The sequence below is a fragment of the Cydia pomonella genome, chromosome 7, assembly GCF_033807575.1.
Source record: "Cydia pomonella isolate Wapato2018A chromosome 7, ilCydPomo1, whole genome shotgun sequence".
Classification (NCBI taxonomy): domain Eukaryota; kingdom Metazoa; phylum Arthropoda; class Insecta; order Lepidoptera; family Tortricidae; genus Cydia; species Cydia pomonella.
Genome location: NC_084709.1, coordinates 11,436,776 through 11,453,744, shown reverse-complemented (window position 1 = coordinate 11,453,744; position 16,969 = coordinate 11,436,776). Strand labels below are relative to the sequence as shown.

Genomic DNA, 16,969 nt, shown 5'->3' with positions numbered 1-16,969 from the left:
AAAAATTAGCCGCCTGATGTCGGCCGCTATCCGCTATTTTGTTTATTTTTAACGCAAATTCGTGAAAAGCAGAGACCTATTTGGCAAACAGCTACGGCAGCTATAAAATCATTCAGATTTAACTTTTTCTAAATAATAAACAATAAAAGTTAATTAAAAAAACATGAGTATTTTTTTAAATCACAATTTTTTTTACCTTGATTTTAAATAAATATTTGTTTTTAACCTCTTAATTCGTACGACTGAGTGACATAATTAAAACAAAATCCATCCCTATCTATCACCCCTATCCCTAGGGAATAAAATGGGCTATAACTCCTGCTGAACCTACGCGAAATACTACCCTTTATCTCTCCTTGTATCCACACCTCGAACATGTTTCTGGACGACTACGTAAACTGACTTGGATTTTCAAAACATTAAGAGAGGTTGTGCCAAGAACGAACTCTGAATCAAAGATATTCAATAGAGACCTTTTAAAAGAAATTTATGTATCTTTGGTTCAATCAGTGTTGAGATATTGCATACCGGTTTGGGGAGGGGCAGCAAAAACCAAATATCTTCAGGTAGAACGGTCACAGCGCGGGTTGATAAAAGTAATGTTATTCAAAAAACGAAGATTCTCCACAGAAAGACTGTACACCATATCCAACCTCCTAACTGTTAGGCAACTATATATAATGTCCACAGTTTTAAAAGTACATAGGTCCTTGCCATATGATTTTAGTATAGAAAATAGAAGAAGGAAAGATGTTGTTGTGAATAATAAGACTAGAACCATATTTGCAAGAAGACAATTTTACAAATGATCAAATCACCTGTATAGTGTAATAAATAGGTATCTCAATATATACGGCAAAAATTACCATCACTGTAAAACAGTTATTCCAAAATGGCTTCAGGGAAAAAAATATCATGAGACTGAGCGACTACTCCAACTGTAAAAAACAAAAGAGTGAGTTCCCAAGCGCACGCACGCTTACACACACACACACACATACACACACACACACACACACACACATACCACACAGACAGATGAGTGCAGTTTATCATGAGGAAAGCACTGGAGGACGTAGAGGTCGGCATCACAATAGGCGGCCGTAACATCACCAACCTGAGATATGCAGATGACACCACTATTGCAGCATCTAACGAGGAAGAGATGGCTTTTCTGCTGAAGAAAGTGGAAGCAGAGAGCATCAAACTTGGACTGAACATAAACCACAGTAAAACCAAGATCATGGTAGTGGACAGAGCACAAGTTCTTCCCCAATCCAATGCTCTCGATGGCTATGAGAAAGTGGACCAGTTTGTATACCTAGGGTCCTTAATAACAAATGGTGGTGGCTGCACGCAAGAGATTCGCCGACTTGCTGGAATGGCTAAAAGTGCTATTACTGACCACAAAAAGTTGTGAAAGAATCAAGAAAAAAAAAAAAAAAAGGTATAGGCCTTGGTACCAGGGTACGATTAGTATAGGGCACTGGTATTCTCCATCTTTATGTACGGTGCAGAAACCTGGTGCATCAAAAGCTTGGACAAGAACAAAATCGATGCTTTCGAGATGTGGTGTTGGAGAAAGATGCTAAGAATCCCATGGACCGCAATGAGAACAAATGAGTCCATTCTGAGAGACCTAAACATCACCAAACGACTCTCAACGATCTGCCAGGAGATGACTCTCAGATTCTTTGGGCACATAATGCGATCGCCACACCACAGCCTCGAACGTGACATCATACTGGGTCAAGTTGAAGGCAAGCGCGCTAGAGGAAGAGCCCCTGCAAGATGGTCGGATTCCATAAGACAAGCGTGTGGTTCCATGCAGAGGGCAGCCCACATAGCCCTTGATCGCGTTAAATGGAGGGACATAGTTGTTGGTCACGATCCTCAGGCATGAGGGAACGACGAAGAAGAAGAAGTTTGTTTTGTAATTTTGTAAAACTTTTGTCGCTGTCTAATTGTAAAAGAACCTCCGAAAGTCATAGTGACCATGTCCGGGAATTGGGTACGAAATTTAGGGATAGCTTAGGAGTGAAAGATTTATGACAATTAACTAACAAAAGAAATATACCTACATATAAAGTGACGAATAATACATAGACAATAGGCATAAAAAATATAAATAATATATAAAACCTATTAAGACCTCGACAGACCAATCATAATAGTAATGATTGCGGTGCTATCGAGGTTGACGCGATGAGGATAAAAAGACGGAAAAACTTATCTCGGTTCGGTGTATGCGTAGTTTCATGAATTCTATTTTTTTGACAATTAGACAGAACTATACCTGATTTTCATATACCTGAACCGGAAACACCAGACATACAAAATTGTACCTAAAAATGTGGACAGTCATAGATACAGTACAATATTTAAGGATTAATTTGGATTTTTAACAATCCTGGAATTTCTCACACATGCCTGTCTATCTACACACCTGTCGAGCTGTTACACACAAATACACAAACTGCTAATGCTAGTAATCTCCTTGATAAAACGCAACGACAGGACATTTAGCGATTATTTATGTCCATTATGTGAGTTAAATACCACCTTATCAGTGGAAATGTTAATCGTGAGAGCTAGAGAAGGGCCCGCGCGAATTGTGGAACATTTCGACATGGCACACTGAGATGGGCCGGGTTTTTAGTTAGGCCAGTTTAGACAAAATATTAGGTATACAATGCTCAAATGTTAACTAAATTAAATGTTGCCGTAAGTCATCTTTGACTTCCGCGGCTATCTTGGTTGATCGGGGAATAAGTGTTGGTACGCTTAGTACACCTATACATCCACGGTGACTGAAGCTACATTGCGGCAAATTTTTGAAGAGAAGTTATTAAGTACCTACCTACTACATTTGAAACTCATTAAATTAAATTAAAAATGATTTGAAACATAAGCATAATTTGGACTCAACACAGTTTTAGTAACTGAAATTTTGAAATGGGTAAAAAATACAAATATTTTTTAACTCACTTAAAATTCACAAAAGAGGAGGTTTTCAATTCGATTTGTATGTATTTTTTTAATGTTTATTCCCTGAGAACTTCGTCATTCCTCAATTGATTTGCAAAATTATTTTTTGATCAAAAGTATACTTATATGTAAATTGGTCTCATTTTTGTCAAGTCTACTACTGATGATGGGATCCATGACGAATCGAGGGAGCTCCATAAATCTTAAAAGTATAAATGTACTTAGTTTAGTATTGTCCTCAGTAAATCAAGCACTTACATTAAAAAAGTGACATTTGAGGAATGGTTCTGTTGATGAAGACCAGAACGGAACACCTCAACGACTAACTCGACTAGCGATTTTTTATTTTTATTTTAAAACCAGGCATTTGCATTTAAATATTTGCTGAAATGGAACTATTCATGAAGACTAGATAGCTCTCCGCCACGACAAATATTTACGTCTTGTAGCTAATTGTTATGGCAGGAATTATGGACGTACACGATTAAAATTTTTAACAAAGATTATTTGAAATTTTAACCAGACCAGACGGATGATCCTGTGCACTGGCAAGCAGTTTAAGCAACTTGCAAATCAAATCTAGGCAGTTAAAAAATATTGTTAGAAACAAAAACTTTAGATTGATCACTAACTAAATCCAATAAAATCGAAGATCCGCTCTTGTAAATCTTTCATCTCACAACCAATTATTAAAGTATACACATCCGTCGTCCAAAAATAGCAAATGCATTCCGATCGTTCGACTCGCCACTACGGATATTGTTCAATCTATTTAAACAGCAAACACTACATCTACTCATTATACTTTACTGTTATACTACTTGTTTTCTACTAGATATATAAATAAAAATGGCTCCACAAAAAGTACACTGGTATGTTACATTGCCTTTACCTAGCCTTTATCAGGTTTTAGTTTAACCTTTTCTTGAATACCAATAGACACGAGGAAGATATCTCTCTAAAAAAGTGTATTAATTGCAGTTTACTTTGTTAGTAAATTATAGATAAAATATAAATTAGGAAGCATTGTTTATTACGCGATGACGTACATACTAATTCGTTCGTATCTTGATTTTAAATACGTTGTCTTGTTGACGGATCTCAAATAGACATCCTTGAAATTTAATTTTAATTCAAACCTGCGGCAGATAAATGGTTTGAAATAAAACTGTACCGGTAGAAAATGATCCAAACCGCAGTGAAATGTCAGATCCTTGAACTATTTAAACAAATTAAGAGGCGTTGCCTGCTCTGAATCAGTTTTAAACAAACTAAAGTTCAACTAAAACGGTCAAATATTATTATGATTTACCGTGAGAATAGTACGCCATTTCCCAACCAATGATTTGCAGAACACCGCTTGACACGCCTCGTGTCGCCGGGTAAGGAAAACTATTATATTATTGCGATTATGAAGTTACTCAACGAACGCTATTGTGGTTTAACCAATAAATTTACTATTGATAGTCATGCCGATCTAATCTGGAGGTTAAGAACCAAAATTATTTCTCTTGCTGAAAATAAAATAGGTATGAAATTAATCCAGGATCTCAGGAATTTACCTTCCTGCATATTAGATTGCGGAGTATCCTTACGAAGTGCATTTTCTTTACCTATTTTAACAGCGTTTTGCTATCCATATGTCCTCAGCTGCTTTTCAAATATTTAGCTTCTTTGATTAGTTGGTTATAGTATTATTTAGTTGTTTGGGAATCCTTTCCTTGTTTTCACATGACTGTCCTTAAAACGAGGCATTTTTGTAGATCAGGTGTTATTAAAATGTAGGTTCTTAGTTAATGTTCTCCTTTGTAGTTAGTCTGCAAAATCACACGATGCGTAGGTATCTCATGAGCATTTTAATGTTCATATTTATTTACAGGAAAATGTAGCTAGCCGTTTATCAGTAGGTAATTTGAACATTAAAAATCGTATCTTAATGTGTTATTGATATTTGTGCATCTAATGTAAGTAAGTAGGCGTCTTTCTCTCATTCAATAAAAAATTGTTTACTTATAGAGGTTTCAATTCCAATTTAATGAAAGTGAAGATTAAGATTATTTCCATTAATTTTAATAGGCAATATTTTCATAACATTTTATTGCCGCAAGACACTACCTAATAAAATAAACATAACCAGTTCAGTGCTCCTCATTCCATTCCTCATAACATGCCTGTCTTAGGGACCCAGACGATACGAACAAAAAGGCAATTTCATAACACTATGCACCCGCTGGCTCATAACAATAAATGAAGAAAACCTCCAGAACCTGATGCCTCTCCCGGACATACTTTTCACGTGTGTCGTGAATATAATCCGATTCCTCGTGCTGTCCATTACGCTGCCATTATATGCTACACGCGCAAAATTCGCTGCAAGCAAGCGGTGGATGCTAAAGTTAAACTTGTGCCGCAATGCAACGGTGTTATGGTAGAGGAATCTGCAAGTCCAGCACTCACACATTGCTGTTCGTCGCGACGAGAAGGCTTCGATTGCACACTTGTTAAAACAACGTCACGCGCCAGTCCGCATCGGGCCGCCGACCGCGACGCTCTCGTCGCCCGCCGCCGCGACGCCCCGACATCGCGAAAAAAGTTTACACGAAACTTTCATAAAGACTTTCCTTTCAATTAAACTCCCGTTGAATCGAAACTGTCTGCTATTCCCGGAGTATTCCGAGTGTCATCTCCTAAAAACCGGAATTTGGTGCACTCCGGAACGGGTTTGGTTACCCGTGAGGACGTGAAGTGCTAACTTGATTTTCAGAGTGCTGTGTTCAGTGTCAGTGACTGGGCATTTTATTGTTTCTAAAAGGGATTGAACTGGACTCTATCCCTTGAACAGTTCTTAAAGGGTGGCTGCTAAGCTATCGTGCTGTTAAAAGTTTCAGTAAGTATCTTGTCTAACTAAAAAAAACTATCAAAGGAACAGCCCCTATCTATTACCATAGAATACCCTATGCATGGATTGCATGGAATGCCAATGCTATTTTTACAGGTGTCCATCCCACTGTTGCGCTGTCGTTTATAGATGGAGAAGTTTTTCTAATTAGGGTAGCATATTAAATCGTAAGTATTGTCTTTAATTATCCTGTCTCTTACTTACTTAGTTCAGTCATTATTCAAAATATTTTTAATACAAAAAATATGTCGGTCAGTAAGCAAACGGTGGCTGTTTTTATTTCAATAATCACCAATAAACTTCATTGCCATGTCTTTGCCAAGGTGACAGAGAAGCAGGGAGCTGTGACCAATATCCGCTAGAGTAAAGGTCCCACATATATGTACGTAATATTACATCCCGATACATATAAAGTTACCAAAACGAATATCAAAGGTTAGTTTGTCTTGAACAAATACGAGATTTGTACTGAACTGCCAAAACTGTTATAGATAATATAAAATCTGCGCTAGCTACAGTAGCTACATGTTCAGATCTGCACATGGAGCATAAGATCCTTTTCTGATGGAATGGTCCTTATGCACATGGAGCATTAGGACCCTTATCTTATGGAAAGCCACATTTTTTTTTTGTTTTTGTGACAAATATTAAAAGTTTTATTCTAATGCTTAAAACCTGTTTTTGATTAATTACACCTCGCAATAAAAAGTAGCCGTGACCGTAAAAAAAGTGTTCGCAGAAACTTAGTTTTACAATTTTTGGCAAAAAATGGTCACACAAATTCATTAGAACCGCAAACCTGACATTCGACCTCAACTTTTTGCATCAAAGGAAAGTCCCATACATACAATCTATTTCCACCCGGACAGATGTGCAAAAACCGGACCAAAAAAGACTATTGAGCGCTTTGTGTCCACAAAAAAATACGCAGCCAAGTTTATTATTTTTTACACCAGTATAAAATTCGCTCTCTACAACTGCCATAGTAATATGCTCTTGATCATTTATTTGTAAGTATTTGGAGTGAAATGACTCGAAACGCATTGTCAATGAACTTTGTTTGATTCCACGGACCTCGACTTTTTTGCAATTTTCAATTGAATCAGATCGCTACTTAGATATGAAGTATCTAATTCAGATAGTATACCACCACGTTTCGTAACTGTACTTTGTTTGTTAGTAAATGTGGTAATACTATCATTTCGAGCGCTCTACGAAGGCCGCAAAAATTTACCTAGTCTTCTGAGGTTTTTCTCACAGGCATTATGAAACAATTACTAAGGTTTCAATCATCGAAATCGTTTCTTTCGTAAAAAAGTAGGTACCTAGGTAAAAGTTTAAATTCCTCCCTCTCCACGCTCTTAGTGCGCGAGTTGTAAGCGTAAGCCGTGAACGAGCGTCAGGTAGAATGTGGGAATCTTTTTTACTTGAAAATCTTCAGTAAGGGCACAGGGGCCTTTTAACTGACAGTTCAAACGTACGCGTGCTGTAGCGTGTTAAATGTATTTAACCCATTCAGCGCTATTCACGACACGTTGTCGTTTATCCTCTACGAAGCATTTCCGCTACATACCGGGAAATCGTGATGTAGCGCTACGACCGTAGCTCAGCGGTGTATATGTTAATGTGATGTTTAAAATTATTGTAAACACCTATGTATAATATGTATCTTTTATATCATACTAGTGGCTCTCTGAGCTGTAGACCTCGCGTTAAGCTTAGAAAATATAAAAGTGAAAAATACTAAGTTCGTTGAGTCGTTAACACTGTGGACAATGATCTTAAGTGCAATAGATGCTTTTGGCGCTTATGCGAAAGTTAAGTATTGCGACATGTAGAGAAGAACATCCGGACATACGAAAGCAAAATCCCCGAGTTAAATGGGAGACCTTCGCTAACGCTTAGGTCAATGAATTTCATTAATTATTAATGTATTATAATATAAAAGATGTTTATATTGTAGAGCTTAATTAATAGACAATAACTTCTTAAGGTTAATAAAAATAATACGCACCAATAACCTACCTACTTTATTAACTCCATAAGGCTCCATTTATAGGGTTCCGTACCCAAAGGGTCAAACGGGACCATATTATTGAGACTCCGCTATCCGTCCGTCCGTCTGTCACCAGGCTGTATCTCATGAACCGTGATAGTTAGCCAGTTGAAATTTCTATAGATTATGTATTTCTGTTGCCGCTATTACAACAAATACTAAAAATAGAATAAAATAAATATTTAAGGGGGGCTCCCATATAACAAACAATTTTTTTGCCGTTTTTATAAATAACGGTACGAAACCCTTCGTGCGCGAGTCCGACTCGCACTTAGCCGGTTTTTATAGACATTATTAATTGATTTGATATTTAAGTAGGTATTAAGTTAATTAAATTGAAATACGAGCAAAACCCGCATCTTCTCGTTGCAGGAGCTATTAATTTTAACACTTAATCTTATTAAAAATGTTAGACAATATGTCACATCTTGCGCCGAGCTTATAATGACAAAACCCACTCTGACACTTAAACTGATGTACGATGATTTGCATAATATATAATTATCGAAAAGTAATGACTAAAGCAGTAAGGTAGATATGTACCGAAGCTTTTGATAGAAGTTTTTATGCAAAGATGCTAAGCTAATACTATTGCTGACTGTACGTACGTATAAGATGATGATCAGAAATTTTAAACTATTCAGAGGAGGTCAGCCGTAACGGTATCGTGTATACATCATGACAAAAACTTTATCACCTATAAAAAATGATTGTTTTAACCTTCAGCGATTGACCAAAGTTCTTAACAGCCAATATTCATGAACAAATATAAAATTGACAAAACAAACTAGGAAGTGGCTTTGTACCTAGTTATTGAATTTACTTAGCAAGCAAATGGTAGTGAAGGTTGTGTAGGGGACGAAAATTTTCAATGTGAATTAATAGTAAAAATAACTCAATGCTGGGTGAGTTACCAATTAAAGTCACTGTGCCGTGAAGTTTTTAATACCTACATGTTTGAATTATTTGTCTTTAAGAACCGTAAAGTAATGATTGTAATTGAGTATTCTTTTTTGCAATTAAAACTAGTCTAAAGGTCCGTAAATTCCACTAATTTAGTGAATGAAAAAAATAAATAACGCACGACACATAGAACATAATTAAAATTTAAGTTCTTAACCCTTTTTTTTATTTCGCCAAACAACGTTTATCGGCGAATATTGCACTCACTTACAGTTTTTGTGTACCCGATCTTATCTTATGAACTATTTATTTATCTAAGTATTTATGATTATGACTAATTCTAAGTACTGTATGTATGTATGTAGGTATGTAGGAACGATTCTACATCAACTTATTTAGTTAGATGCATGTGTGACCATCATAAGCTACATAATACCTCATTTGTAGTGTTAATTTTCTATAGGGTCCAATTTACTGTCATCGTAGTAATGACGTTGAATTACGATGCAAATGAGCATTCAAATTTCACACTCTAATGTGTTGAAAAAGATACAGTAAGATAAACGGTTCAAGCAAGTTACTATGTATTAGAGCATACATTTCTAGCTATTCATCCGTATAGTGTCCCACTGTTTTTTTGTGGCCATCTGATTTTGCGATAATGTCGTGTGTTCACTAAATGTCCCCGTACGTTCGTTTTACGTGTAGATTATCTGCAGCGATAAATGCGTGTTATATCATATATACGAGTATATCGGATTAACATTACGAGCATTGGTTTATCTGTCACACGTCTCATTTTAGTCTCTTTTTAAATTTTCTTCTTATGTATATGTTTTTTTTTAAATTATTTGTGGATTATCTTTTTTAAATAAGTATACCTACTTATTCGTACATCCCATTCATTGTACTTAGGTCTTGTGCACAAATCACGCTCAGGTTTTTTCGGTTACTTTTTTGCACAAGCCCTCTGTTACTGAGATAATTTGAATGAATCCGCTACTCTTTATTTGTACCACGCAGGATACCGCGGGTTTCTCTAGTTAAGATTAGCGTGTTAGGATGTCACACGACGAGACACTTTCTTTTCGTCTCAAGTGCTTAGCTCATTTACTGATAGATATTTATCTTTTGAGATCGTTCATCCGAATAGTTACTATTATTGAGTTCAGCTATCTAACTTTAATAAGTCTAATCTTATCTTTTAAAAGTATTAAAATTGCAAAACATCAATAACGTTCTTCTGATGCAACATTTGACAAATCGTTTAAGCTTATAACTATTTGCTTCTAATTATGCGCCACAATACCAGATCAAATATTAGCTTCAACCTTGTGCTTATTATATGCCTTGTAAATAGCATGCTTATTGGCTAACGTATGTCAACTTTATTACTACGTATTACATGTATGTGATGTACTTGGTGCCTTGACACACACGTAAGTGTGAACCTTCGAATGTTTATTGACACGCCTTGACTTTATGCCATCTTCGTGATGGGTAAGCCCATAAAGTTAGAAAATGTTTTAAGCGTGGGTCATTAAAGTAATGATATTTTTTATATATTAGAGATCACGTTAATACCTATTAAGTTGCCAATCAAAGTATTATTAATCATTGCAAGGATATGATATTTTATAGACTCTAAAAGGCTTTTAATGTTATCAAAGTAATAAACGACAAACAAGTCTAAACGTAATAATCTACACAGGAAGTCATATATTAGGTAGGTATGTAAATGCAGAATAGCACTTTGGTTAAAACCCATATCATCGCAATTTCACGCCACCAGGCTTGCATTTCGTATAAAGACATGACCAAGGTTTCTCAAAGTCTAGGTCGCCATTAGCGTAAACTATTGTGCTTTGCTTTATTATAAACTCATTCAGTATGTGTGGCCTTCCTGTCGTTTGAATGACGAGCAAATATTGACCGATGGACAGACAGACAGCTGTTTACTCGAAGAACTTGAATGAGTATCATTATTTGACATGAAAGAATTGTGTCGAGGTCTCGAAGTACGTAGGTGGATTTCAGCACACAGGATTCTATGCAGACGAACTCAGACGTCAGTTTTGGAACACAGATTGGCTATGGTTATGTACTAATGATATTGAATATAATTTGCATATCTCTAAAATGTCTTGCTTTTTTATAACCTTATTAAAATTCTTATACATATTTATTTGTGATTTCACTACTTCTACTTAAAATAATGATTTGCCTTTCTGGTACAAATCGATAAATGAATTTCACACTTATTCATTCAATTAAGATCAGGGTGAGGTTTGATTTGTTTTTGAATTTAACCATGCAGCCTCTAATTGTGAATGCACTTTAGTACTTTGCCTTTACCAAATTAACTGTACGTTTGTTTTGTATGTAAGTTGTTTAAAGCCAAGTGCTTTGTTATCTTGGTTATTTACATTGAAGTCTTCGGTGGGTCCAATTATACTTGGTTTCCCGCTTGGTTAGCGCCTCTCTGACCGACTTCGGCAAGAAGGCCGTGAACTAAGGGCCGGGATACTTTGTTTACAAGCCTCGTTATGGTTTCGTTATTTTTATTCAATACTCCCAAGATCACGGTCGCGTTTTTTCCTTTACCTACTACATTACTCTTCACTGTTGATATCTTCACTTGAGACTAAGATATGGGGTATCTTGTTTTTTCTCGTGGCTCGATTTGATCTAATCAAAGATTAGATGATTGTCTATTTTTAGTATGAAACATTTTATAGCAAAGTTAAAATCGTATTTTTTATGTTATTGTTTTATGTAGGTCTGTTTGTATAAACAAGACATATATGACAAAATTGTTATGTTTATAATTTTAAATGCATGTACATATTACGTTGTGATGTCTGGTGCTATAGATGTAATAGCGTTATTCCATCAATCAATTAAATTGTTTGTGCGTCCTCATAATTACAAGATCTTTATAGTATTTAGCGTCTTAAAGTATTTGATAAAATATTACTATTGATTTCCTTGTTGTATTTCCAAACATCGCTATTTGCTGGCATTGTGTTATATAACTGCTAATTATTTTTCCATATTTGTAGTCTATAATTTTTGACAACCTTGGTAAATTGTAATTAACTGTCACATACTAATCAAGTACCTAAACAATGCAGTCATCCCGAAGAACCAAGGTAACCGATGAGTACCTACCTCTAAGTACGGGCATCGCTAGACCAAATAGTAGTGCTGACGTAGTTATTAGAATAAATGGTAACCTGTTACTGACAGGAATAATGATGATGACTCGATGATAACTTAACATTAATTAATGTAGTTAAATGCATACTTATAACAACACATAAAATATATTAAGAACACGTAATCCAACATGCTATTTAATATATTTATAAAAATTCAATAATGACGATGCATAAAACTTCAACAATGTTAATGTTAAAGGGGCATACTTACCTACTTATTAACAATATACCTTTTTAATTCAAGTACAGTAGTTTTTTTGCTTGTAAGTAGGTAAGGTACTTATTTAAAGTATTTTTCAATTTTATTTAGTTAAGATGTTTTTGCGATAAAATCGCTAACATATTGATTGATTGATATATTTATTCGTTATAACATACGTACATTGTATTGGTCTTAGAGGTAAAGCATATTGCGAACACTATGTTTTGCCGCTTGGTGTACGAATTTGTTTTTATATAAAATTAAGTTAACATGCACAGGTCTAAGGTATTCATGCTTCATTAGTCAAATCAATTACAAAAATAATAAATCAGTTCAGAAAGATAAACTCACAATAACAATAAAATATTAAAGAATGTCAACAATGAAATTTTATAGAACTACAAATAATGTCAAAAATAGAAAAGAGCTATAAATCATTATCATTCAAAAACTGTTGTATACTATAGTAACATTTCTTGAGTAGTAGCGTTTTTAACGCCTTCTTAAAATGTGCAATATTTAATTCTTTAATATTGTTCGGAATTCTATTATATATTTGAGGTGCCATTCCTAGCACACTTTTGCGCATCATGGCTGTTTTACACACTTTATGGCATAATTCATTTTTGTATTGAGATCGTACAGGGAGCTTATGCGTGTCAGCAATTTTATCAAAAAGGTTTGGATTACATTTCACAAAGACAGACATTTCCAAGATATATAGACAGGGCAAAGTTAGGATATTTAGTGATCTAAATTACGGAATACAACTATCTATAATTCTTAGACCACACATAGATCGTACACATCTTTTTTGGGCTTTGAGTACTGCGTCTTTATCAGCAGTATTGCCCCAAAAGATGATTCCATATCGTAGTACCGATCCAACAAGTCCATGATATGCAACAAGTAAAGCGTCATTATTTACTACCTTGGAAAGCTTATAAAGAGCAAATGCTGACTTACTTAATTTTTTACACACTTCATTTATATGGTATTTCCAAGTTAGTTGGCTATCATTAAATAATCCTAGAAATTTGGTCACTCCTACAGTCTCTATAATATTTTCATTATAATTAATATTAATATCATTCGGTTCAATTCGTTGGTAAAAATGCATAATATTAGTTTTTGTCAAATTAATTACTAGGTTATTATTACTAAGCCACATTATTATCTCAGTTATTACATTATTTATATCATTTTCATAATTAGTCTGGTTACTGCATTTCATAATAGAGGTGCTATCATCAGCAAACAAGATCATAGGATGGGGAATGGCCTTGGGCAAGTCATTTATATAAATTAGAAAGAGCAAGGGGCCAAGTACACGTTCGCTGCACACCATGTCCTATACATCTTGCATCCGAAATGAACACTACGTCCGTTTTCCTTTTAGCACACCTTCTAGTAATCATATTAGTTATGTTCTTTGTCACTAAGGTTTCGTCTTGCCTTGAAAAATAATTATACATTTTGTTTACGAGAAATTTTGCCATCAAATGTACTGGATTTTCTTGACTTGTTCTCAGAAGTTAAAGCTAAACAACTAAATCAAACTTAATAGTTTAAATCAGATAGCTATGACCAAGTGTCGGTTAAGTCACTGGCCACCGTCAAACGTAACAGTCTAACAGTAAAGAGAAAAGAAATCTGTTTCACTTTCATTCGGGACCGTTTTCAATACCAAGGTCACACCTATACTTATCATTCGATCTCCATTGCATGCTCATTAGATTTGGTTATCTGGCTTTCTTTCTACATGTCATATCTGTGAAAGGAATTCTTCTTTGACATAAATTCTATCAATGATCAGTCATTTTTGCGGCTTGCGCTTTCATGAACGATATCTATGTGTGATGTATGATTAAATTATTATCATTACTTTTAAAACTATTGATTTGACTATAAACTACCTGTTCGTATTTATTAAAAGCATAATTCAGCAGGTATAATTGTAGAGAAAACTTAAACAGACGTTGCCGTTTGTATCTTTCGAAAGAAAGCCATAATATTTGTAATAATAATGTATCGATATTTTTCTCTCTTTTCTTTCAATACAGAGTAACGCACAATAAGGCAAGTTGTAATGTATTTACCCGCCACGGAGAACGGAGGAAAGTATTAACGAAGGCATTGTATCGAAATATCGCCATTAGTTCCACTTAGATTTGCTAGCAGCTACAGCCTCGGTTCTCTATCGCTTCCTTTCTCCGTTAATATAAATTGTAACGTCACCTATTGCTTGTTCAATTCATTAGATTCAGATGACTACTGGGACGAAACACGTAATGTTGGCTTTGTAATATTTTGTTATTCTTCTTTTTGTTATTGTTGGCCAGGATCATAACCATAACAACAACGTATCATTATGACCTAGCCTACTATTACCGCACTAGCTCGAATGTAATTGGACCAATGTAAAATGAGCTCGATTTGCATAGTGCTTTACATTAGAGCAATGTCTACTATTTTGGTATCTATGTAATTGAATGTCGGTGTAAAACTATGAGCTTGCGATAGAATCACTGTTGCGGGTATATACTGTTTACCTTACATGCGTAATAGCTGGCATTTAGCTAGATTCCGTTTTATTTGATACCTAGTTGGAGTTGTGTAACATAGTACCTAATCTAATAAACTTTAGTAAGAAGCTAAGCTAAGCTAAGAAGCGACGACCACCAGCATCGAATTGAGAAAGGGTAATTTTGCCGCGTAAATATCAATTAAATGCAAATTTATACAGATGTGGCCTCAAATCATGCGTTTAAGTAAATATTAATATGTACCTACATATACCTACTGTGAGAGTAATCTTTTATACAGATGTACTGCGGATGATATTTATAATGACATTCTTGGAGGGGACATTCAATCAATACAATAGACTGAGTGTGGCATTGATTATGCCTGCTGTACCCAGCACAAGGCGAGAATGCATTAGGGGTGACTTTGGGGTCTCTATTAAGAGCTTTTTCCTTAAAATGCTCTCCCTAAAGACTACCGCTCCATACGCCCTTCACACAGAATTAAGATGAATGAATATTTATAAGAAAACTCGAGGCTCTTTTAATAAACCATCTATCAATTTATTCACTGATATGTCAACGCACTACATGTCAAATTCTTATCTCATTGGACTGATAACAGTTTTAGTCTCTATCATAACTAAATATGATTTATTGTAAACAAAAATTAAATGGAAAAATAAATAGGTACAGTCAGCATCAACTCACCAAAGTAAAGTAAGTAAATAAGTAAATATTCTTTATCGCACCAATAATTATACATTTTACATTCATGTATAACTATAATTAAATTTTAAAGGAAAATAGAACCAGGTAACAACAGACAGTCTTATCGCTAAAAAGCGATCTCTTCCAGACAATCTTTAGGCAACAGGAAATGTAGAACTCACACAAGTCAACAGGTAGTGGAGCTAAATATGGAGACTAAATAATACCGAAAATAATACCCAATACACGGGTGCCATCTATTTGGCATACTGTTTTATGTCCGAACCATATTACTGATATTACGCAATACCAAGTTTCGCACGATTTATTTATGACGAATGTTAATCTTGCCGAAATTTTATTGAGCATAATTAGTAATTAGCCGAATGATTGCTTACCCGAAAATGAATTAGCATAATATTGACATGGCCGAGTTGTAACATGCATACTGTTGTGTAGCATATCTCTATTTTTGCAGATTTTTGAAAGGCCGCAATCATGTCCGAATGTATGTCCGAAACAACAATTTACGTATTATTTTTGATTATCATAATAATTAATGGTATGGCACTCTATGTTAGTTTTTTTTTAAGGAAAAAAGGGGTGTACAACGCAAAGTGACCCCTTTTTAGGGTTCCGTAGCTAAATGGCAAAAAACGGAACCCTTATGGATTCGTCATGTCCGTCTGTCTGTCCGTTTATGTCACAGCCACTTTTTTCCAAAACTATCAGAAGTATACTGTTGAAACTTGGTAAATAGATGTATTCTGTTAACCGCATTAAGATTTTCACACAAAACAATAAATTTTAAGAATGATAAAACTAAAAAAAAATATATGATGTACATTACCATGCAAACTTCCACCAAAAAATGGTTTGAACGAGATCTAGTGAGTAATTTAAAAAAAAAACAATAAATTTGGGGGTTAGAACTGTAACTCAAATTTTTTTTCCTCAAACCCATACGTGTGGGGTAGCTATGGATAGGTCTTCAAAAATAATATTGAGGTCTCTAATATCATTTTTTTCTAAACTGAATAGTTTGCGCGAAAGACACTTCCAAAGTGGTAAAATGTGTGCTGGCACTTAGCCGCTTTTTTAGGGTTCCGTAGTCAACTAGGAACCCTTATATTTATTTATTTAAAATTTGATTCAGGCAACAAGGCCCATATTACAAATACCTTACAGACTAACATACATATACATTTTATAAAATTACAACTAAACACTATTTAGGCGGCAAAACGGCGTGGCTCCGTTGAATCAGCTGCTCTTGTGTCGGATTCGGCAGTTTGCCCCGGAACCTCCGAAACACGACACCCTTCGGCCAGAAGTCGGCGCATTCGATGGTCCCCTGCAGCGGTCGCGGGACGCGCACAACAAAAGAGTTATATTTTCGCCATTATAGTTTCGCCATGTCCGTCTGTCTGTCTGTCCGAGGCTTTGCTCCGTGGTCGTTAGTAC

The 16,969-nt window shown here is 35.2% G+C and overlaps 1 protein-coding gene across 1 annotated transcript in view; it reads left to right on the top strand.

Moving 5' to 3' along the window:
* The first annotated feature begins 5,513 nt into the window (after positions 1-5,513).
* The window catches only part of LOC133519804 (putative uncharacterized protein DDB_G0282133), a 198,217-nt gene continuing 186,761 nt past the window's right edge, over positions 5,514-16,969 (top strand). The window contains exon 1 of the mRNA XM_061853915.1: positions 5,514-5,875. The gene's annotated coding sequence lies outside the window, so the exon portion shown is untranslated. The remainder of the gene's footprint in view (positions 5,876-16,969) is intronic.